Genomic DNA, 24,539 nt, shown 5'->3' with positions numbered 1-24,539 from the left:
TCTCTTTCTGTCTCTCTGTCTCTGTCTGTCTCTCTCTCTCTGAGTTTCCCCCTCTCTCACTGTAACTCTGCCTTTCAAAAAAGTAAAATAAATCTTTAAAAACAAGAAATTGACAAAGGTTATAAACATGTTTTTAAAAGGAGGAAATATAAATGGTCAACAAACACACATGAAAAAATGCTCAAGATCACTGGTTATCAGGGAAATGCAAATAAAAATCACAGTTAGAATGCTATCCAAAAATTTAAAACAACTATAAATGTTTGTGCACTTTTGGAGAAAAGATATCCTAATGCATTGCTGATAGAAATGCAAATTGGTAATTATGGAAAGCATATGGAGATTCCTTAGAAAACTAAAAGTAGATTTACCATATGACCTAGCTAACCTACTCCGGGGAATAAATTCAAAGGAACTGAAATAAGCATATGAAAGGGATACTTGCATTTTCATGTTTATAGCAGCTCAATTCACAATAGCAAAGACATGGAATCGACCTTGATGTGTATCAACTGATAACTGGATCAACAAAATATGGTATGTACACATGATGGAATATTACTTATACATAAAACAGAATGAAATGCTGACATTTGCAACAAAATAGATAAAATTCTAGATCATTATGCTAAGTGAAATAATATCTGTCTAGAAAGACAGATATTACATTTTATTTTATTTTATTAAAGTTAATTTGTAGTATATGAATATTGGGAGGATGTCCTATCATTTGGTATTTAGTTATAAATATTGTTTCACTGAGTCCTACCAAGTAATTTATAGTATATTTTTCTTTAAAAAAAAAAAGAAATGAAGAAGGAGGACTAGCTAGGGCTCTTAGGATCTAGGAATTTTTTGTTTTTGATTTGGTTGTTGGTTATGAATGTGCTCAAAGGACAAAAACTCATTTATCTGTACACTTACTTGTATTTTTTGATATGTATACTGTATTTCAATAAACTGTTTAAATAAAAAGAGAAAAAAGGATGAACCATATATGGGTTTTGACAAACAAGCCAGAGGATTCCAATTCAATCCCATCAAGGTAGTATGTACCAGTGCCATCTCACTAGTCCAAGTGATCAATCTTAGTTCACAATTGATCACACTGATAGGTCTAAGAGTCAAAGGGATCACATAAACAAGAGTAGTGTCTGCTAATACTAATTGATAGAATAAAAAAGGGAAAGAACGATCCAACATGGGTAGCAGGATACACAGCAGACTCGTAGAATGGCAGATCTCCTAAACAGCACTCTGGCCTCAGAATCAGCCCTTAAGGCATTTGGATCTGGCTGAAGAGTCGATGAGAGTATTATAGGCATGGAAAGCCAAGACACTCTGGCAAAAAAAAAAAAAAAAAAAAAAAAAAAAACAAAACCTAAATGAAAGATCTCTGTGAGTGAGATCCCAGTGGAAAGTATGGGCCATCAAAGAAGGAGGTACCTTTCTCTGAAGGGAGGAGAGAACTTCCACTTTGACTATGACCTTGTCTAAATAAGATTGGAGTCGGCATACTCAAAAGGCTTCCATAGCCTTGGCAACTCATGACAAGAGCCTAGGGAGATTACTGATGCCATAAACAAGAGTGTCAATTGTTAAATCAACAACAGGAGTCACTGTGCACTTACTCCTCATGTAGGATATCTGTCCTTAATGTGTTGTTCAATGCCAATTTATGCTATAACTAGTACTCAAACAGTATTTTGCACTTTATGTTTCTGTGTGGGTGCAAACTGTTGAAATCTTTACTTAAGATATACTAAATCGATCTTCTGTATATAGAGAGAATTGAAAATGAATCTTGCTGTGAATGGAAGGGGAGAGGGAGTGGGAGATGGGAGAGTTGCAGGTGGGAGGGAAGTTATGGGGGGGGAAAAGCCATTGTAATCCAAAAGCTGTACTTTGGAAATTTATATTTATTAAATTAAAATTAAAAAAAAAAGATTCTACAATACAAGTACACATGGGTGACTACATGAGAGGACTTCAAAAAGTTTGTGGGAAAATGGAATTAAAAAGATAGTTTATTTTGCTGCAAAACTTTTTAGGAATCCATGCATAGATTTTTAATAATATACATTTTCCATGAGCCATTTGAAGACCTCTGTGTTGTTTGAAATTGGATAGATCTCTTCTATAAGAGGCCTTAGAAGCATGAAACCCTTGCACCGATGATCATGACCAGGGCCTAGGTCTTGATCTCTAAATATTATTCTCCAGTGAAATGAACAAGGGATTTTTGATGGAGTAGCTGATTCTGGACTTGGAATAGAGAACTAACGATTACCTTAGGATGTTTTGAAGCACAAGAAAGAAGTACTTAAACAAGAAGTACTTAAACAAGAAGTACTTAAACAAGAAGTACTTAAACAAAAAGAAGTAATAAGAAGATGGAGCCATGCCAGTGTGCAAATCAGCCCTTCTGAAAGTGCTCCCAGTAACCAAGGCAGTAAAATAAATTCTATTTTAGAATTATAAATCAAAGAAGAAAGGAGATATTCTTGCATGAATGCTGGTGTAAATGGGTGGATGAATGATTGATTGAATTAATAAATGGTGAGGAATGTCAATGTTTTCTTACAGAAAATTCCAATTATATGGAGAAGGAATCAGGGAAATAGAAAATGATTTTTAGTATACCATTATAATATTTGTTAGAAACAAGATTGTGAAGCTAGCTGAAATCAGTGAACAAAATATTAAAGATATTTTCATAGCCCCACAATATCTCTATCAAAATACATACTGATATCTGTGCTGTTTTCAGCATGTGTCCACAAATCTTTGATAATCTTCTCTCCAGGAAGGAGAGCTTAGTTCCCTTCCTCTTGAAGGGGCAGAGTTTCAGAGATTTTCTTCTAACAAATAGAGTTCAAAAGGGAAAAAAAATCATTTTTACATTGCAGACAATTGGCAAGCACCACCTTAATCAAGTGATCCTAGTTAACATTATAAGGTATGCTGATACTGTGCATGTGGGACTTGCTGCTGTGAGGAGGGAATGTCAATTCTTTGGCAATCTTCCAAGCAACTCATACCCTCAGTCATATAATCATTTCATAACATAAGACAAATCTAATTTGAGGGATATTCTACCAAATACCCCACCATTCCTCTTCAAAAGCGTGAAGTTTATGAAGCTTAACAGATTGGAGGAGACCAAGGGAATATGACAATGTGGTATTCTGGACTGAATCCTGGAACAACAATAAAAGGATGTTAGTTCCCAATCTGGTGTTGTTGGAGTAAAGTTCATAGTTTACTTTACAGGTTAGCAAATTATTACAGGCCATAACTTATTGCTGGTTTTTTATAAGATTTATTAGAATAGTGATAGGCCTTTGCTACACATTGTCTATCATTGTTTGCATGCTACAATGTTATGTTGAACAATTTTGATTGAGGACATGTGGTCTGGAAAGGATAGAATATTTAATATCTGACTCTATAGGAAAAGTTTGAAGCTGCTTGATATATGAGAACAACAGTCTACTATTTTTTGAGAAACTTCCATAAATTTAAAATAATTTCAATATAAAAAGTTTTAAAAAGTCATTTGATTTAAATGATCAATACATTTTTAGGTATAATTGTTAAAGAACTTATATCATGAAACACTTGGCTAGATGACTTTCATGTCCTACACTAACTAATCCACTTAAAAAATCTATAGTTCATTCTATTAATATCATTTTTATATTTAAATTATTTGTTTACTCTCCATCTTTTTTGTTTTTGCTGTTTAAATTGTGTTTAAAGTATACAAACTAAGTACATTTCATACATTCAAATTTAGGAATATAGTGATGCTTCCCCCGCTATACTCCCTCATGTCTACATTATCACCAGTTTTCCTCCTCCCTCTCTTATTCTCATTCTTATTTTTGCAAAGATCTATTTTTAGTTAACTTTATACTAATAATATTAACTCTACACTAAGAGTTCAGCCAGTACTATGAAGAAAAAAATATAAAGGACACTATTCCTCAACAATCAAGGGCTCTTCAAAATTATTGCATCTCAAAGTATTAATTTCATTGCTATAGATTACCTTTTAAGTACTCTATTAGTTACCAAGATGAGGGGAAACATATGATATTTGTCTTTTTGAGACTGCTTATTTCACGAAGTATAATGGTTTCCAGTTGTATCCATTTTGTTGCAAATGATATAATTTCATTTCTTTTTACCACTTTGTATTATTCTGTAGTGTATATAACCATAACTTCTTTATGCAGTCATCAGTTGATGGACATCTGTGTTGATTCCTTATTTTAGTTATTATGATTGAACTGCAATAACCTTGATCGTACAGATCATATGTATATTTCCTTTTTCTTTAGGTAAATTTCCAGGAGATGGATGGCTGGGTCTGATGTAGGTCTATATTCAGATTTCTGAGGTATTTCCATACTGTCTTCCATGATGCTGCACCAGTTTATATTCCCACTGATGTGAATTAGGGTACCTTTTTCCCCACATCTTTGCCAGCATTTGTTTGTTGATTTCTGTAAGATATCCATTCTAACTGGGGTGAGGTGAAACCTCATTGTAGTTTTGATTTGCATTTCCCTGGTAGCTAGTGATCCTGAGCATTTTTTCATGTGTCTGTTGGCCATTTGAATTTCCTCTTTTGAAAAATACTTGTTAAAGTCCTTTCCCCATTTCTTAATATATTGTCTGTTTTGTTTTTGTTGAGACTCTTGAGCCCTTTATAAATTATGGACATTAATGCTGTATTCATTTCATAGTTTGCAAAAATTTTCTCCCATTCTGTCAGTTTCCTCTTCACTTTGCTGGAAGCTTCTCAGCTTAATGTAATCCTTTTTGTCAATTTCGGCATTGTGTGCCTGTGCTTGTAGGATCTTTTCCAAGAAGTCTTTGTCCATGTTGGTGTCTTCCAGGGTTTCCCCAATGTTCTCTAGTAATTTGAAGATACCAGGTCATAGATTTATGTCTTTGATCCATTTTGAGTGGATTTTTCTGTAAGCTTTATGGTAGAGGTCTTGTTTCATACTTCTGCATGTGGAGATCCAATTTTCCCAGCACCATTTGTTGAAGAGACTCTTGTTTTAGGGATTTATTTTATCTCCTTTGTCAAAGATAATTTTGTTGTAGATGCATGGATTGACTTCTGGAGTTTCTATTCCCTTCCATTGATCTACACGTCTGTTTTTTGTCTGCCAGTACCAGGCTGGTGTAATTTTAACTGCCCTGTAGTATGTCTTGAAATCAGGAATTGTGTTGCCTCTGGCTTTGTTTTTGTTTTATAAGATTGCTTTAGCTATTTTGGGATCTCCTGTGTTTCCATAGTTTTTTTTATTTCTCTTTTGATTTATTTTATGATGCACTGTTCATTCAGGAGCATGTTGTTCATTCACCATCTGTTTGCATATGTTCTAGAGATTCTTAAGTGGTTGATTTCCAACTTCAATACATTGAGGTCAGAGAAGATGTATGCTATGATTTCATTTTTTTTTTTTTTTTTAGTTTGCTGGGACATGCTTTGTGTTCCATGTACAGATGGAACACATCTAGAGAGAGTTCCATGTACAGATAAGAAGAATGTGTATTCTGCAACTGTGTGATGAAAAGTTCTGTGAATATCTCTTAGCTCTTTTGTCCACAGTATTGATTAGCTCTATTGTTTCTTTGTTGGCTTTCAGTCTGGTTGATCTATCCACTTATGAAAGTGAGTTGTTGGGCCGGCGCCATGGCTTAACAGGCTAATCCTCCACCTTGCGGCACCGGCACACCGGGTTCTAGTCCCGGTTGGGGCACCGGATTCTATCCCGGTTGCCCCTCTTCCAGGCCAGCTCTCTGCTATGGCCCGGGAAGGCAGTGGAGGATGGCCCAAGTGCTTGGGCCCTGCACCCGCATGGGAGACCAGGAGAAGCACCTGGCTCCTGGCTTTGGATCAGCGAGATGCGCTGGCCACAGCGGCCATTGGAGGGTGAACCAATGGCAAAGGAAGACCTTTCTCTCTGTCTCTCTCTCTCTCACTATCCACTCTGCCTGTAAAAAAAATAAAAAATAAAAAAAAGAAAGTGAGTTGTTAAAATCCTCTATTACTATTGTATTGGAAACTGTGTTTCCCTTTAGATCCATTAACATTTCTTTTAAACACACAAGTGTAAATATATAAATTTCAATATGTTTAAAATAAATTCTTTAAATATATGCATACATATATTATAGCCATATTTTCCAGTTGAATTGATCCCTTAATCATTATATAGTGCCCTCATCTGTCTCTTTAAATAGCTCTTTTTTTTTGACAGGCAGAGTTAGACAGTGAGAGAGACAGAGAGAAAGATCTTCCTTCCGTTGGTTCACCCCTCAAAATTGGCGTGCTGTGCTGATCTGAATCCAGGAGCTAGGTGCTTCTCCTGGTTTCCCATGCGGGTGCAGGGCCCAAGGACCTGGGCCATCCTCCACTGTCATCCCGGGCCACAGCAGAGAGCTAGACTGCAAGAGGGGCAACCAGGACAGAATCCGGTGCCCTGACTGGGACTAGAACCCAGGGTGCCAGCGCCGCAGGTTGAGGATTAGCCTAGTAAGCCGCAGTGCCAGCTAAACAGTTGTTGTGTTAAAGTCTATTCTGTCTAATATTAAGATGACTACACATGCCCTTTTCTACTTTTCGTTAGCTTGGAATGACTTTTTCCATCCTTTTACTTTCAGTCTATGTATATCTTGGTTGGTGAGGTCTGTTTCTTGTAGGCAGCAAGTAGATTTTTTTTTTTAAATCCATTCAGCCACTCTATATCTTTTAACTGAAGAGTTTATGCCATTTACATTTAAGGACACTATTGATAAGAAATGGCTAGCTCCTGCCATTTCCCCATAAATATTCCTATTGTATGCTTTGGACTTCTTTTACACTTTTGATGGAAGATTTTCAGCAGGTACCCAGAGGTGTATACTGGGTGTGGACAGGGAGCTCCGGTCAGAATTGTGGGGGTGCAGGTGTGTGAGTATCATGGGTTACTCCCATGATGGACATGATAGATCTCCTTTTTTTCTATCAGAGAAGAGGGTTTGATCACCTCAGTTCCCATAATCACAACCTCACCTCCTCTCTTCCAAGGTGATCAATGACCAGGTGTTATCCCACACTGCATGCAATACTCATCTGTGCTGCCATAAGAAACACAAAAATGACCTGTGCAGTCCTCACTGTGAGCATGAATCCTGTTGCAATGACCTACCCCAGGTAATTATGGAGCTCTGAGCATGTGGAACTGCTTACAGGCTGATCTCACCTCACTCTCCAAGCCTGGTGCTCTCTCCAGCTTACAGTTACTGGGGTCCTGTGTTGTATCCATGCTTGTGTTGCACGTCTTTACCCTCCACATATATCCACTTGTCCTTCTTCCTTCCAAAGAATTTCCATTGAAGTTTATTCCCTAACTCTCCCCTGAGAATACACTTTCTCCACTTTTTAAAAAATCTTCCCCTAGCCTAGAGCAGTAAGTTCCCTCTCTATTTTGCCATCTTGGAACTATGGAAAAATAAGATTAGCTAAGGCACGTGGACTGCTGAAGAACACAGGGTCCCCATGTTTAAAAATGCAGAACCAAGATTTAATCCATAAAATAGTGCATATTATCCTAATCTGTCACCCATATGCCAGGATCAACTGCATATACCCTGTGTCATATTCAGAGAAGGTACAGAAGTCATTTACTGAATGTATTGAGTACCTACCATGTGCTACCTGCTATAGAAATATGAGATCAATATGTAAACTCAGTTTTCTGATATCTGTGGAATGACAATTTCATTACCTACTTCACCTTTTGAACTGACTCTTACTCCTGCAACCCAAACACTTTTGTAAATCTGAATCAATTTATAATTATATATATTCTCTGACCTTTCTATTTACACTGCTTCAAAGGATAAAATACATGCCAAAAGGTCAGTTGGCATGGCCTTGACCTTTACTTTGTTGCATAGTTTTCTATTCCTTATTGATCTCTGCATACTTTGATGGGCAGATATAATATCCACAGCTATTATAATTCTTTGACTGTTTTGTTATTCAATAAACAGACATATCTCAGTCTTTACTTGAAAGCTATTTATAATTCAATTCTTTTGAAAATCCTTGAAATAGTTGTGGGCAAGGTGGGTTCTAAAATCCCTATTCCAGGCTCTTGCCTTTTACCCAGAGAAACATTCTAAGTAGAGGCACAAATACATAAAGTGATGAAGTTTATTTAAAATATGAGGAAAACACACACACACACACACACTCACACACACCCATGGGCATTGTTCAGGAATAAGTGGGTCAGGAAGGGAAAAGGAGGGGGCAGGGAAAAAAGAGAGGGCATTTCAGTACCCTGCTTCCTCCAAGTCTTTGGGAAAGGAAAGAGAGAGAGTGTGTATGAGAGAGAGAGCAAGAGAGAGAGAGCCTCCTCCTAGTTGCCAGCCTCTTATGAGGTTGGAAAGGGGGAGAGGTTATGTGATACCCCCTCCAGATCCCAGATGAAGGGAGATACATCTTGGGAAAGAAGTCATTTGACTGACAGGTTAGTGGATAGGAATACGTAGGGTGGGGGAGGTGTGGCTTCCAGCTTGTGGCCCTAGTCTAGATACCTGCCTTATCCCATATAAAAGTGATAGCTTAACTTTTTTTTAACCCATTAAAAATTTCTAAAACTTAAATTTGTTTACTAACTGTATCCCTAATAAACAGCGATTCACTATACTTCTAATTATTAATATTATTCACAAATTACAAACATATCCTTCCCAAACTTATATTGGAAAAGAAAATTTAAATTTAAGTCACACTGAAGAGCATTTGAGTAATGCCGTTTTTTCCACTAGCTGGAAGAGGACAAGGAGATGATTTCTATTCTCTGTGGGTACTTTATGATTGGGAAAGGAGTAAGTTTCCTTTGAGGCTTCTAACTCATTTTAGTAGAAGTTTACTTCTGGCTGACAGTATGTTTTAAATGTGAAGATAAATGTCTGACCAAACATGAAGCCCCATTGAACACAGGATTCTTGCTATCTGAGCCCTGGTTTGACATAAGCAGTGAATAATACTGTTTGAGCCCACTTAGAATTCATATTAGCTTCACTTTCAAATGCCAGATCTCTGATGGACATTATTGTCTTTATGTGATGCTTCAATTCCCTTTTAAGAGGATATACTATCTGTTGTGTTTTGACAAGTAAAGCTAGGTTTTCATAACTCCAAATTTGTGCCATAGCTGGAAACGAACTGATGAGAGATTTAAGAGTTATTTGAAAGCTACCTTATTACTTTCATATTTAAATAAAAGCAGAAAATTTCATTATCAAGAATCACAGATTTCAACTATACGTTGTTCAGTTTTAGGATTTTTAGGTTCAAAGAAGGAGATGAGACAGCTAGCTAAAGTAGAGAAGACTATTTTTCAGAGGAGACAAAATTGGGTGGGTAAAGAGACAGTGGAGTTGAGCCTGCCTGGACAGTGAGCAGGGGGTTTGAAATCAGGCTTCATTCAGTTTGAATAGCAGGCAGAGTCTCTTCTTAAATTGCTTATTGGGGAAAGTGCAGATTGTCACATGGACCCTGATAAGGGGGATATGCAGAAAGGCTTGTACAGTGCATTGCCTTAGCAGTTTGGAATGTCTACAGGTTTGGGGGTTTATGGAGCAATAGACATTTCAGCCCATGGATTAACTATCTGCACCCAGTTTCATCAGGCCTGGAAGTTCAGGCCCAGAGTTCTCACATACATTTCTAAATCAACATTTCTTTCTATAGCAACACTTCATGGTTTAATTTGAGACATAGAATACATGTGGAACCTGTTTCATTTTATTATTCTGGAGGCAACTTCAAAACCTGCATGGATTTGGCAGACATTGTTAAGAAACTTGACATGCATTTTGCTGGGTTAGGAAGAAATAATTATGGGTACTAACATGCCTCAGTGGCTTATTGCCAAGGAATGACCCCAGAGTTGATATTTGAAGTCTTCCTCAGAAGGAGTCCATATTTAAATGAATTTCCCAAATTCTTTGTGCTATCTTGGTGTCTCTCTATTATCTTCAAAATCCTATTCCTCTACTTTTGAAGTTCATAGCATACTTATACAGATTTTTGTGACTTCCTGGCATGAAATAACAGGAAAATATAGGCACAAGCTGCTAGTTGATGCGTAGAAATCAGATTCCTTAAAGAGACTGGAGACTGAGGGGGAAGAGCAGCCACTTCTTTCTCACAAAGTGCTTTTCCCTGATTTGCTAGTTAGCAGAACCTTTTAAAGGACAAAAGGGCATGTGGGATGGTTGGAGGGAATTGAGGTTAGGCTCAGTTGATTGTAGGAAAATTATCAAGGATAGGTTGAAGCCAGTTGTGTGGTGGTTCCTTTGACCAACAGCTTGACTACTTACAGTAAGTAGTACCTTTGGCATTAGACTTATCTGCGATCTTGAAGTTCTAGTCTTTTATCTGCAGTAAGTCTCTGGAATTCTTAAGCAAGTATTATTTACTCGTTGATTTAAAGGTAGGTCTAATTAGTCACAAAGTCAGCAATTAGCTTTTGCTAAGCAGAATATGAGAAGAAGAAAGAAAAGGTATTCACTTTGGTTACTTGGCTACAGAGGAGCGTGTACATTTTTAATCCCCACTAGTTCCTGATTATTGCTTTTGTTCTTTTTGAAGATTATTGTTCCAATTTATTTGGTGGTACCTGTCTCATGCCAAGTTTTCTGCCTATGAAATTCAATAGTTTCTCTTACATTTGCCAAAGAAACTACTTATGTGAAGAAATTTGAGTAGGTGGATTTGGGAAAGGTGTAGGAAGATGGAAAGAAAATTGCAGCAATGAAGTTCAAAGTGTTCATACCACAACATTTTTAAAACTGTAACTATGTGAAGTGATCATTAGCTTGTTGTAATTATTTTACACTATGTATGTTTGTAAATCAAGTCATATATCTTAAATACATACTATTATAACAAAACAAAAAATTCTTGGTATACCTACCTTGTTATAAAAGTCCCTTGGCTCTTACAGTAATCAGCCCAGTTTGCCTGTTACACCATTCTACCTTCTGCTCTCCACCAGTCTTCCACACTTTCAATTTCCATACCTTCCTCTTGATTAACTCTCCCAAGCCTTCATCATCTGTCATCTACAGCTTTGTCCCAGCTGAGCCTCGGACCTCACTTTCTGTATAAGTACAACCACAAGTTTTGTTTTGAAACAAATATGAATATAGGTCCCTTTGAAGTGAGGGAGTGGATAATTAACTTTTTTCCAGGCTTCTGCCTCACACTTAGAGAAACATCATAAGTGCAGACACATATAAGGTGCCAGCATGATGTTTATTCAAAAAGTAAAAAAGCATACACACACACACACATTAGCATGATTTGCTCCATATGGAGAGATACTCATCATGAGAGAGCAGTGGGCCAGAAGATGCTGTCCATAAAGGAGAAAGAGTGGGCGAGAGGAAACAGAGAGTGCACTTAGCAGTCCCTTCAACTGTGGTCTACAATGAAAGAGATTTCATCACAGTTGTTCTCTCTTTTTTTTTTTTTTGAAAATAAACTTTTATTTAATGAATATAAATTTCCAAAGTGCAGCTTATGGGTTACAATGGGTTCCCCCTCCAAAAACTTCCCTCCCACCCACAACCCTCCCCTTTCTCACTCCCTCTCCCCTTCCAATCACATCATGATTCATTTTCAATTCTCTTTATATACAGAAGATCAGTTTAGTATATATTAGGTAACAATTTCAACAGTTTGCCCCCATATAGTAACACAAAGTGAAAAAAAATACTGTTGGAGTACTAGTTATAGCATTAAATAAGAGTGTACAGCACATTAAAGACAGAGATCTTACATAATATATTTTTTTAAAAAAATTAATTAATTTTCTATGCCATTTCCAATTTAACACCAGGTTTTTCCTTTTTTCATTTCCAATTATCTTTATGTACAGAAGATCGATTCAGTATATAATTAGTAAAGATCTCATCAGTTTGTACCCACGCAGAAACACAAAGTGTAAAAATACTGTTTCAGTACTAGTTATAGCATCACTGCACATTAGACAACACATTAGGGACAGATCCCACATGGGATGTAAGTACACAGTGACTTTTGTTGCTGACTTAACAATTTGACACTCCTGTTCATGGCGTCAGTAATCTCCCTAGGCTCTAGTCATGAGTTGCCAGGGCTATGGAAGCCTTTAGAGTTCACTGACTTTGTTCTTATTCCGATAGGGTCATAGTCAAAGTGGAAGTTCTCTCCTCCCTTCAGAGAAAGGTACCTCCTTCTTTGATGGCCCTGTTCTTTCCACTGGGATCTCACTCCCAGAGATCTTTCATTTAGGTCTTCTTCTTTTTTTCTTTTCCATGGTATCTTGGCTTTCCATGCCTACAATACTCTCATGGGCTCTTCAGCCAGATCCAAATGCCTTAAGGGCTGATTCTGAGGCCAGAGTGTTGTTTAGGACGTCTGCTATTCTATGAGTCTGCTGTGTATCCCACTTCCCATGTTGGATCTTTCTCTCCCTTTTTGATTCTATCAGTTAGTATTAGCAGACACTTGTTTGTGTGATCCCTTTGACTCTTAGACCTATCAGAGCCATCGAATGTGAACTGAAATTGATCACTTGGACTAGTGAGATGGCATTGGTACATGCCACCTTGATGGGATTGTATTGGAATCCCCTGGCACATTTCTAACTCCACCATTTGCGGCAAGTCTGATTGAGCATGTGCCAAACTGTACATCTCCTCCCTCTCTTTTTCCACTCTTAAATTTAACAGGGATCACCTTTCAGTTAAAATTTAAACACCTAAGAGTAATTGTGTGTTAATTACAGAGTTCAACCACTAGTACTAGAACAACAACAACACCAACCCAAATGCCCATCAACAGTAAACTGGATAAAGAAATTATGGGACATGTACTCCATAGAATACTATACAGCAGTAAGAAACAATGAAACCCAGTCATTTGCAACAAGATGGAGGAATCTGGAAAACATCATGCTGAGTGAATTAAGCCAGTCCCAAAGAGACAAATATCATTTGTTTTCCCTGATCGGCGACAACTGAGCACCAAAGGGAAAACCTGTTGAAGTGAAATGGACACTATAAGAAACAATGAACTGATCAGCTCTTGTCCTGACTCTAGATGTACAATGTAATACTTTATCCTTTTTAGTATTTGTTGTCACAGTTGTTCTCTTTAATGAAGCCAGTGAGGGGTGCCTCTACAGGCATGAAGCCAACTGGGAAGTTTATAGTACCTCCATCAATTTCATATGGAGCTTAATATCCACATTTTCTTGGTGCCTTCTTCTAAATTCCAGATGAAGCAGATGCATCCTAGGAAAGGGTGTATCTTGATTGACAAGTAGCAGGATAGAACTACACATGGTGGAGACTTATGACTTTCAGCTCAATGATTCTAAGCTAGCTGTCTGCCTATCACATATCATTCCCTCCTCAGAGACTTTTAACCCTTAATCTTAAGGGGATGCTGAGGGACAAAGTTCCATCTTCTGTATCTACATATTACTTCTCAGGGTCATAGTCCTTGCCTATCCTGGGTTTGAAAACCTCTTCTATCTCATCTACTGTATCCATTTCATAAGCTGGACTATTTCCATCAGTCATAGCAAGTGATGGTGGCCCCTACATGATCATCATTACTTTGAGAAGCTGTCAAACTGAAACATGCAAGTTCAACAATCAGGATGAGCATAATTGGAAAAATATAAATCACAAGTAGAATCTCCTTAAAGAAAGGGAAATATATTCTATTATTTCCCAAATAATGGGATCTGGTAGATTATATCTGTGCAGATTATAAAGCCATCTAGCCTGGGCCTAAAGATTTGTAATGTCTTTCTTGGTGAACATACTGAAGCTAGAGTATATGTGAGAGAGTTCACTTACCACTGTACATACGTTCCCTTTTTATATTGGTATATATTCTAAGGCTTGTTGGTTGTCCATGACTACCAGTACAGGCAACAGACAGATTTTTGAAAATGACTTCATGATGCATAGCAAGATCTACTATTACTATAGAAGAACTCACTAAGGAGTTTTCCTGCCCTTAATAATTTCCTGAGAGAATCAGGAAAAAAAAATAGGTAAAACATGTCTTCCATAAAATGCAACAGCCTTACTATGACAAAAGCAAAAACTTTCCTGAACTTTTTGCCTTTTGAAGAAGTATTTGAGGTCTCCAATTGGCTCACAAGAGTAAGTAAGCAGACTTAGCCTATGTGTGCACCTGTGAAAACTCAAGAGGCGAAAGTTTAATTCTTAGCAAATGTACCCAGCTTGGAGTGCCCTATAACTTGACTGTAGTAGTAGTGCCAAATAACACCTGGTGAGTCTCTTCAATTTACACTGAAATTGGTCAGAAGGGGATCATTCCTTCTAAGCCTTTATAAAATTGGTCTCCTGGAGAAGTAGGCTGTTCATGAGTTTTAGGATCTGGTATTGGGAGAATTTTGTTGGTATATTCCATCAAAGCCTTTTGTTCCTGGCCTAGATAGTATGCTTTATCTGATCTTTGGTTTCTGATTAAAAGAGGATGTCAGAGATGATGAAGAACTTCCAAATAGTCTATCAGATGGACTAAGTTTAAAAGTAGGCTTTGGTGTCATTATTAGGAGGGGCAATAGGCAATAACTTGAGTCATGTTTCTGAGATCTATTGGCAAGTATTAGCCAGAATTTTCTTAAGACCACGAGTAGTTTTATCAAATCTGATGACTGAGGTTTCCAAGAGGCAAGCAGATAATAAGAGATCACTAGAGCAGTGGCTATCAGCTGAATTATTTTAGATACAAATGAGGGCCCATTGTCCCTCTGGAGTGATCTTGGAAGGCTAAAGCAAGGAATTATTTCCATTAGCAGGACTTTGGCTACCTCTTGTACCTTCTCAGTTCAAACTGGAAAAACATCTATTCATCTTGTGAAAAAAAATCAATAAAGGCTAGCAGATATTTGTAATTATTTGCTAAAGGCATGTTAGTGAAGTCTATTTTCCAGGCATCACCTGGATGTGCTCTTCTCCTTTTTAAAGTAGTGAATAACAGAGGTGGTGTGGTGTGACCAAAAGGGTTATTTTGTAAACAGAGGACACAAGAAAGAGTTACTTCCATTATGACAGTATGCAGTCCTTTCCCTCCAAATACCTGAGAAACTACTTGCATTAAACCTCCTCTTCCCAGATGGTAGAGTCATGTGTTTCTCAAATAATCTTTCACTGAGAGGCCATTGGGAGTAAGAGCTTATGATCTAAAGTCCACCATCCATTGTCATCTTTAGCTGAGACCATTCTATCTCAGGCTCAGTATAGTAAGGATTTTTAGTTGCTTTGCAGGCTGAGGTGTTGAAGCCATTTCTAGAACCTCCTGTGCACCAGTTCTTTTTGCTGCCTTTTCTGCTAGTGCATTCCCTTTGCTACCATGGCTATCTTCTGGGTCCCCTGCAATGAGTGACAGCTTCTTCCAGAGTTTCAGGCACCACCTGAAAGACAGTAAGTATCTCTTTTCCATCTTTAATGAGAGAGTTATTTGTAGCCTTTTTCCCTCCAAACTGACAAATGTACATGAAACATAAGAAAAGCATATTTGGAGTCTGTGTAAATATTAACTCTTTGTCTTTTTCAAAATTGTGAGGCTTTAGTCAAAGCAATAAGTTCAGCCTTTTGAGCTAGGTCTTAGCAGTGCCTGAGCCTCTGTCACTTGGGTAAGATCTGCTATGGTGTAACCTGCCTCTTTCCTTTATAAATTTACTGTCAACAGTAAAACACTTAGTGTCTGGATTTTTCTAGAGGTCCATCTTGTAGTTCAGTCCTACTAGAATAGACCTGCTCTATGGTATCTATGAACAAGTTGTCTCTTCAGTACTTTCAGATGGCAATAGAGTAGCAAGATTGGGGACTTGGTGTATCTTGAGAGCTACATCATCTCACAAGGAGTCTGATGTTTTGTAAGGTGTTCTCCTGTTAGCCATTGATATCCTGTAATTCCTAGAATCCCCTGTACCTGTCATGACGTTTGGACTTCAAATGGCTGGCCTAAAATCAGCTGGGTGGTTTCATATACCAAAAGTGCTACTATAGTCTTAAGCCTGAAGGCCATGCTGCATCCATGCTTTAGAAAAATGGGTCAGTGGTCATGGAAGGGGACCCAGTTTCAGTGTCAGTACACCTAGAGCTATCCCCTGTTTCTCTGCGAAAAAAAGAGTGAATGGCTTGTCCAAATTAAGGATTCTAGTGCTGGAGTTCTGTTAGTAATTATTTAATTCTTTGAAAGTCTTCCTGATTTTCCCCTGTCTGGGAAGGTGGGTCAGTGTCAGGGCCTTTTAAAGCTTCATATAAAAGTTTGGCTATCAACCCAAATCCTAGAATCCATAGTCTACAAAATCTTTTTTTGGTCTCTGGTTGCCTTATACACAATATAGCCACCTTTCTCTTGAGTGAAAGAGCATGATTTCCTAGGGTCAGACTATATCCTAAATAGTTTACCTCTTATGTAGAAATCAGGGCTTTGGTTGGAGAAATTCTGAATCCCCATTTCTCTAAGAAAGTTTAAAACCCCAATGATATTTTCATCTGAGTCCTTGTTAGGGGGACTGAAAATGAGGTCATCTACATATTGTAGAATTTTTCCATTCTTTAATTGAAGCTCTCTGAGTTAAAGTTATGAACAATTAAAAAAAATTACTTAAGCCTAGGAGAAATTTACTTAAGGGCAACACCCAGGGATGATAACAAATGTCTTCCAAGCAAATAAGTTGGCCATCATGCATCACCAAAAACTGGTGGGAAATACAAATATTCTTTTTCTGATACACTAAAGGCAAAGCTAATTTTTGAGGGTGAGGTTTACCATAAATTCCCATAAAATAAAACTCTTTGAAGATGGAGATTTAGCACCGAGAGTTGGTACACAGTGACTCCTGTTGTCAATTAACAAATTAACACTCCTATCTAAGATGTCAGTAATCACTCAAGGCTCTTGACACGAAATGTCTATGATTCAGAAGCCTTCTGTATCCTCAGAATTCATCAGACTTCAGACAAGGCCACAGCAAAGAAACATTCCCCCTTTTTAATGACCACTTCTGTTGCAGTGGGAATATGGACTACAGGGTGTCCTTCATGAAATGGCAACCCTGATCCAGTGTCCTGGCTTTCCACACTGGAAACACTCTCCTGTAGGCTTTTCACCCAGACCAGAATATCTCATGGGCTGACTCTGAGACCATTGACTGCTAGTTAGAGTGACTGTCATTCTGTGAGCTTGTTATCTGGACTGCTTCCCATACTGGAGTATCCTCTCCTCTATGGCCCTGTCTTTTATTACTTCTAAACATTTGAAGTGCTATACACATATGTCATACCTCAGGATATAGCCGCTAGGGGGAGCTATTGTAACTAAGGTTCCATTACACGCAGAGTCAATTAACTAGCATTATGATTGGAGCATTTCTCCCTGGTGCACCAGATATGTGGAGCCAGTAGTACCTCTACTAGGGTCTTTCAACCATTAAGGGAGGCTATGATCCAGGGTGGCTATGCTCCAGGGTGAGAGAAGCCAGCATAGAACTGAAGCCAGCTGTCAGAGTTTGGATTAAACCCTGAAGCTTTAGTATCCCAAGCATTCTCAGGGGCTTACACTGCTGTACCTACAGCTATCTTTTTTAGAAGGTATTGAACCCCATGCCTGGAGTCTGCTCCAGGGCTGTACCAGTGTTCAGTCATCTCTGGATGTTGGAGCTGGAAAATCTGAGCATTAAGCTCAAATAAATTGCAGCCCAGCTGACCAGGCACATGGCACACAACCATGCATGGACGACACCAGGTTAGGGCACGGTCTGCCTGCCCATCTTCCAGCCAAAGCAGAAGTACTCCCCTCCACGTCCAGATTTGGTACTTCCACTGTATTTGGATGGCCTGCCTCCTGATGCAGGGCATGGTAACCCCCACAGGTTACCATGTTAACAAACAAAAAGCCACAGGTGTCACTTTTAATAAGGGAAAAATGTAAATCAAATCCTAATAGGAATCTGTGTCAGCCACATGGAATCTGTACATAAAAAGTGAATGCTAAGAGTCTCCTTGTCTTGTAGGAAAGGCTAATTCCAAAAACATATTACAGTCAAATTGTGAGTATTTCTAAATTATCAGCAAATGGGCACAGAGCAGCCTGTCCTCTCCTTGTTTCTCCATTGGAACTTCCTTAGCATAAATAGCTTGTTGTTTCTGTCCTCCTGTAGATATTTGCATTAGGAACAGAAGTACCTCTTTCTGCATCTTAACAGACTTACCCAAATTGTGAATGCCATATATAGCCCAGACAGAGATACACTTGCCACTAGAATTCCTAAAGTCTACTGTCTGGCTTTCTCAAACTCCTGGAAGGCATGCCAATATGAAGTAGGGGAATGGATTGTTACTTTTTTTTCCCAAACTCTTACCTAACAGCTATACATTTTAAGTGCAGACAGGTATGAGGCACACAGCATGATAAAGTTTAAATGTGAGAAAGCAAACATTCACACACAATTTAGCATGGGTTGCTCCTCACGGAGATATCCAGCACAAGTGGGTAGTGGGCCAGAAGATTCTGCCCAAAAAGGAGAAAAGGGTAGAATGAGGGAAAACAGAGAGCATACCTAGGAATCCCTCTAGCTATGGTCTGTGGTGAGAGACCTCTCTCTAGTTATTGGCCTTTTTTGTGAGGTTGGGGTATAGTGGGTGCCTCTGTAGGCATGAAGCTATCTGGGAATTTTACGCTATCTCCATAAATTCCGTGTAGAGCTTAATATCTATGTTTTCATTGTGCCTTTTCCCCAAGTTCTGGATGAAGAAAATGCATGCCAGGAAAGGGGGCATTTTGTTTGATAAGTAAGAGGATGTAATTACACATGGGGATGGGGCAGGGATGGGGGCTTGTGACTTCCAGCTCAATGATCCTAAACTAACTGCCTGTCTATCCTTATCATGTTGGTAGAACAATTTTGGTGACAACTCTTAAGATACTTACTCCATGGTGGGCATTTTGGTGTAGCATGTTAAGCCACAGACTACAGCACCAGCATCTCATACAGGTGCTGGTTAGAATCCCTGCTGTTCCATATCAGATCTAGCTCTCAGCTCATGACCTGGGAAAGCAGCAGAGGATGGTCCAAGGGCTTGGATCCCTGCACCCACATGGAAGAACCAGAAGAAGCTCCTGGCTCTTGCCTTCAGCTTTGTCCAGCCCTGGCCATTACAATCATCTGGGGAATGAACCAGCAGATGGAAGATCTCTTTCTTTCTCTGTAACTCTGCCTTTCAAATAAGTAAAATAAATCTTTATAAAAGAGATAGTTATTCCATTGCTCTTTAATATCACAACAGTTTCATTTAAAGTGAATGTTATTATCAATATTTTTTCTTCACAATCATAAAACCACTGGCAGCCTGTATCAAATTTTAGCTCACCTAGATGTTATATATACCATTTCAGATCTTTGAATGGAAAATTATCCTTTGTATTATAACTATCAAAATTAAAATGGAAGTTCTCAGTACATGCTAAGGACCTTTTGACCTTGCCCTTAATATGAGCTCAAAATCTATTCTAGAAAACATCTTCTATAAGCAAACACCATCCACTCTTCGCTTCCATTATATTGACTACAATCTTCCTACCTGCACTGGTACTTCTTTTTCACATTCCCAAACTTTGCATTTGGCTTGAATCTAAAACCTTACCTGTCTGTTCTGAATTATTTATTTGCTGCTTTTTTTCTTTCCATGCTGGCATAATATCAGATTTTGTAAGTATGAAGAGTTGGGCTATATTGCTGGAAGGACAAATCGTGTCTGAGTAGCTAATGCTGGAATAGGGCACACCCACAAATTAAACACCTTGGAAGCCCTACTGAATGCAGACTCTTGACTGTTCTGGCAGCTGCTTTCCTACCTCACCTTATGCAGAAAGGTGAGCCTACTCCTTCTCTTTCCCTTGCTTGTGTGTCTATAGCATCTTTGCTTTAATAGGTTTCCTAATAATAATTATCGATTTATGTTGCCAGTGTATTTTCTTTTCATTCACTTTGTATTTCATGGTGTCAAAGACTTTCTTAACAAAATGATACAGTAAAATTACTGTGCACGTGAGCACAATTCAAATAAAAATTTGTGTAAGTGCTAGGAACTTGACAACATGTGTTTATAATAGGCTACTTAAATTGTGGATATTTAGCATAGTGGAACTTAGTCCTTTGTTGAAATAAGAAAACAATGAAATTCAAAGTTACAGATTGTCACTTTAGTTTTTAGTGCCTTCTACAGGGAGAGGAAAGCTTTATTGTGCGAAAAAGGTACTTATTGCTGCTTGTGTTAAGAGTTACTATTTTAATAAATTGAGTTTAAAAACCAACTTTAAACATAACTTAGAAATCTTATTTTCAAAACTATTCTTTTTTATGCTTAAATTAAAATGCTCTTTTTTTTTTTTTGACAGGCAGAGTGGATAGTGAGAGAGGGAGACAGAGAGAAAGGTCTTTCTTTTTCCGTTGGTTCACCCCTCAATGGCCGCTGCGGCCAGTGCGCTGCGGCCGGCGCACCACACTGATCCGAAGCCAGGAGCCTGGTCTCCCATGTGGGTGCAGGGCCCAAGCACTTGGGCCATCCTCCACTGCACTCCTGGGCTACAGCAGAGAGCTAGACTGGAAGAGGAGCAACTGGGACAGAATCTGGCGCCCTGACTGGAACTAGAACCCGGCGTGCCGGCGCTGCACTCACTAGGATTAGCCTAGTGAGCCGCGGCGCTGGCCGCTCATTTTATTTTTTAATAATAATCAATTAGCCTACAGATTTATCTGACTGAATTTATCATATTTTAATGCAATTTTAAAAGTGGAATAATGAACACATTTTACTATTTCACACTAAAGTCTTAAATATAATGTATCTAATTTTCTTAAGAAGATTAGATGTGGAATAAAACAGATGTAAATTCTTTTTCAAAGATTTAATTGCAGAGTGACAGAGTGCAATGGATTGTCTATCATCTGGTTCACTCACCAAAAGTACACAGCAGCCAGGACTAGGCCAGGCCAAGTCTATAAGCCTAGAATTTCATCCAGGTTTCCCACGAGGATAGCAGGGACACAAGTTCTTGAGCTATTATCTGCTACTTGAAAGGTGCAAGGGCAGGAAGCTGGACTGGAAGCAAAACTTGAACATTATAACATAAAGGCATCCCATGCAATTGCTTAACCTACCATGCCATATATTCCTGTATATGTTCTTAAATATGGTTTATGTGGCAGGCATTTGTCCTAGCAATTAAGCCACTGGTTGGACTGCCCACATCACACAATCTAATTGCCTGGCTCCACTTCCAACTGTAGCTGCCTGCTAATGCACACCCTGGGAAGTAGCAGGAGAAGGCTCAAGTATATGAGTCCCTGCCAGTTAAGTGGGAGACTTGTATGGAGCCTGATGTCCAGCATTTGCCTGGCTCAGTCCCAGCCATTTCAGGCATTTGGGGTTTGTCCATTTCTAGCATTCAAATAAATAAATAGACAAACACAACTTTAAAAAAATTTATACATGTGGCTTTAATAAGTTACATATTTTTTACTTTTAAATGCTGGGGTTTTTTTTTTGACAGGCAGAGTTAGACAGTGAGAGAGAGAGAGAGAGACAGAGAGAGACAGAGAGAGACAGAGAGAAAGGTCTTCCTTCTGTTGTTTTACACCCCCCCCCCCCCAAATGGCCGTTGTGGCCATGTGCTGTGCCAATCCGAAGCCAGGAGTCAGGTGCTTCCTCCTGGTCTCCCATTCGGGTGCAGGGCCCAAGCACTTGGGCCATCCTCCACTGCCTTCCTGGGCCACAGCAGAGAGCTGGACTGGAAGAGTAGCAGCCGGGACTAGCACCTGGCACCCCAACTGGGACTAGAACCTGGGGTGCTGGCGCCACAGGCAGAGGATTAGCCAAGTGAGCCACGGCACCAGCCTAAATGCTGTTTTAAACAATTATATATATGTAGCAAATATCATAAATAAGCAACTAAAATTATCTTACTTAAACTTAAAAGTGTAAATCTAATACTATAACAGGCCAGACTCATTTAGAAACTAGAAATACTTTGGGTATTTAATACAGAAGAAGATTGAATCCTTGATAGGGCTGACAGAGAACTTACGACATGAGTTATTGAATTTAAAAGCAAATCATAAAATCTGCTGCACAACAGCCAGAAATAACCAAACTTGTGAGCACAGGGGCTTCTGCTGCTCCAGTTTTGTCTCAATGTCTATGAAACGTCTGATGAGAAAACATGCCAGTTTGGCTGCCAAAGCTTCTTTCTACTCCTGCATTTCCACAGTTGTGTTTGCCAGGAAAATAGAGACAGAAGACATCTTCTACCTCACTTTCATCTTTTAAGTCCCCTGTTAACTACCTGGTAGAAATTATTTCATAAACAGAGACCTATTTGCAGGGGAGCCTGAGAGATGTGATTTCTGTCACTTGGATCTTCAAAGCAGGAGTGCACATGGAAAGGAAGAATGCAGCCTAGTGAACCAGTTCTATATGTGTACTGCAGAGGTCTTTAAAGTTATAGATTCTGGTTAAGGATGCAGGTGATTGGTCTGGAATTCTGGGACAAAATTTCCAAGATGTTCTCATCAAATATCCATATTACTTGGATCAATTTTTACAGTTTGTCCTTATATACTGTATCAACAAAGGACCTCAAACCGAGACCTTTCTGCTAGGATTTAATGGAAGTTTTATAATCCAGGCATTGCTGATCTGTGACAACTAACTGAGCACCTAAAGGAAACCTGTTGAAGCGAAATGGACACTATGAGAAACAATAACTTGATCAGCCCTTATCCTGACTGTCAAGGAACAACTTACTATTTTATTCCTTTCAGTATTTTTTGGTTCTACTTAATACCATTGGTTTAACTCTTTAACACACAATTATTCCTAGGCCTTTAAATTTAACAAAAAAGTGATCCCTATTAAATATGAGTGGGAATAAGAGAGGGAGGAGATGTACAGTTCAGCACATGCTCACTCGGACATACACCAAACGATAGAGTTAGAAACGTGCCAGGGAATTCCAATTCAATCCCATCAAGGTGGCATGTACCAATGCCATCTCACTAGGTAAAGGGATCAGTTTTTCAATTCATAATTGATCATAATGATAGGATTAAGTGTCAAAGTGATCACATAAACAAGATTATTGTCTGCTAATACTAACTGATAGAACTAAAAAAGAGAGAACAATCCAACATGGGAAGCGGGATACACAGCAGAATCATAGAATGGCAGATGTCCTAAATAGCATTCTGGCTTCAGAATCAGCCCTTAAGTCTTTCGGATCAAGCTAAAAAGCCCATGAGAGTATTTCAGGCATGGAAAGCCAAGACACTGTGGCAAAAAAAAAAAAACAAAAACAAAAACAAAAAAAACCCTAAATGAAAGATCTCTGTGAATGAGATCCCAGCGAAAAGAACGGGCCATAAGAGAAGGAGGTACCAGATGGCGCCACAGCTCACTTGGCTAATCCTCCGCCTGCGGTACTGGCACCCAGGGTTCTAGTCCTGGTTGGGGCACCAGATTCTGTTCTGGTTGCTCCTCTTCCAGTCTAGCTCTCTGCTGTGGCCCAGGAAGGCAGTGGAGGATGGCCCAAGTGCTTGGGCCCTGCACCCGCATGGGAGATCAGGGGGAAGTACCTGGCTCCTGGCTTTGGATTGGCACAGTGCACAGCCATAGCAGCCATTGGGGAAGGTGAACCAACGGAAGGAAGACCTTTCTCTCTGTCTCCCTCTCTCACTAACTCTGCCTGCCCCTCCCCCCCCCCCAAAAGGAGGTACCTTTCTCTGAGGGGAGGAGAGAACTTCCACTTTGATTATGGCCTTGTCTAAATAAGATCGGAGTTGGCAAACTCAAGAAACTTCCACAGCCTTGGCAGCTCATGACAAGAGCCTCAGGTGACTACTGACCCACACAGAAACACAAAGTGTAAAAATACTGTTTCAGTACTAGTTATAGCATCACTGCACATTAGACAACACATTAAGGACAGATCCCACATAGGATGTAAGTACACAGTGACTCCTGTTGCTGACTTAACAATTTGACACTCCTGTTCATGGCGTCAGTAATCTCCCTAGGCTCTAGTCATGAGTTGCCAGGGCTATGGAAGCCTTTAGAGTTCACTGATTTTGATCTTATTCCGATAGGGTCATAGTCAAAGTGGAAGTTCTCTCCTCCCTTCAGAGAAAGGTACCTCCTTCTTTGATGGCCCTGTTCTTTCCACTGGGATCTCACTCCCAGAGATCTTTCATTTAGGTCTTCTTTTTTTTCTTTTCCATGGTATCTTGGCTTTCCATGCCTACAATACTCTCATGGGTTCTTCAGCCAGATCCAAATGCCTTAAGGACTGATTCTGAGGCCAGAGTGTTGTTTAGGACATCTGCCATTCTATGAGTCTGCTGTGTATTCCGCTTCCCATG

The 24,539-nt window shown here is 39.1% G+C and overlaps 1 long non-coding RNA gene across 2 annotated transcripts in view; it reads left to right on the top strand.

The window, feature by feature from the left end:
* LOC133757010 (uncharacterized) overlaps positions 1-24,539 on the top strand; it is a 287,511-nt gene that overhangs the window by 59,933 nt on the left and 203,039 nt on the right. The gene's annotated exons all lie outside the window — the stretch shown is intronic.

Source organism: Lepus europaeus, chromosome 3 (assembly GCF_033115175.1).
Source record: "Lepus europaeus isolate LE1 chromosome 3, mLepTim1.pri, whole genome shotgun sequence".
In the NCBI taxonomy this organism is placed as follows: domain Eukaryota; kingdom Metazoa; phylum Chordata; class Mammalia; order Lagomorpha; family Leporidae; genus Lepus; species Lepus europaeus.
The sequence above is the reverse complement of the archived record's forward strand: the minus strand, read 5'-3'. Positions and strand labels throughout refer to the sequence as shown.